Here is a 934-nt window from a genome sequence, read left to right as displayed (position 1 = left end):
CAAAAACCCCCCCAAACCCCCCCAAAACCCCCCCAAAACCCCCCAAAACCACCCCAAAACCCACCAAAACCACCCCAAAACCCACCCAAAACACCCCAAAACCCACCCAAACACCACCAAAACCACTCCAAACCCACCAAAAACCACCCAAATCCCCCAAAACTCCATCAAATCCCCCCAGAACGTGCCCAATCCCACCCAAACTTCCCATAGGATCCATCCCACCCGTGGCCCCCGGCCCCTCCTCCTGGTTCTTCATCCCATCCCTCTCCCATTCTGATGCTGACATCTGCTTCCTGATGCCTTTATCCCGATTCTTAACGCTGTTATCCCGTTCTGATCCCATTATCCCGGTTGCTGATGCCATTATCCTGGATCCTGATGCCATTATCCCGGTTGCTGATGCCGTTATCCCTATCTGATCCCGTTATCCTGGTTGCTGATGCCGTTATCCCGGTTTCTGATGCTGTTTTCCTGGTTCCTGATGCTGTTATCCTGGCTCCTGATGCTGTTATCCCATTCTGATGCCGTTATCCCGGTTCCTGATGCTGTTATCCCATTCTGATGCCGTTATCCCGGTTGCTGATGCCGTTATCCCGGTTCCTGATGCCGTTATCCCGGTTGCTGATGCCGTTATCCCGTTTCCTGATGCTGTTATCCCATTCTGATCCCGTTATCCCGGTTGCTGCTGCTGTTATCCCGGTTCCTGATCCCGTTATCCCGGTTCCATCCCCAGCACAGGCTGGAACCAGCCGCTCGCTGTGTCCTGGAGCGTAGCCCCCCCGGCACAGGGGCGCCCCAGCCGCTCGCTGTGTCCTGGAGCGGCTCCGGGCGCTTGTGGGGGCCCCCCCGGACCCCCCCCAATAAACCTGGATCCGGCTCCTCCCGCTTCTCCGGCTCTTCATCCCAGTGTTTTGGGATGGGGTTTGGGATC

The sequence above is a fragment of the Nestor notabilis genome, unplaced genomic scaffold, assembly GCF_000696875.1.
Source record: "Nestor notabilis isolate BGI_N333 unplaced genomic scaffold, ASM69687v1 scaffold19230, whole genome shotgun sequence".
NCBI classification, from domain to species: Eukaryota; Metazoa; Chordata; class Aves; order Psittaciformes; family Psittacidae; genus Nestor; species Nestor notabilis.
The sequence above is the reverse complement of the archived record's forward strand: the minus strand, read 5'-3'. Positions refer to the sequence as shown.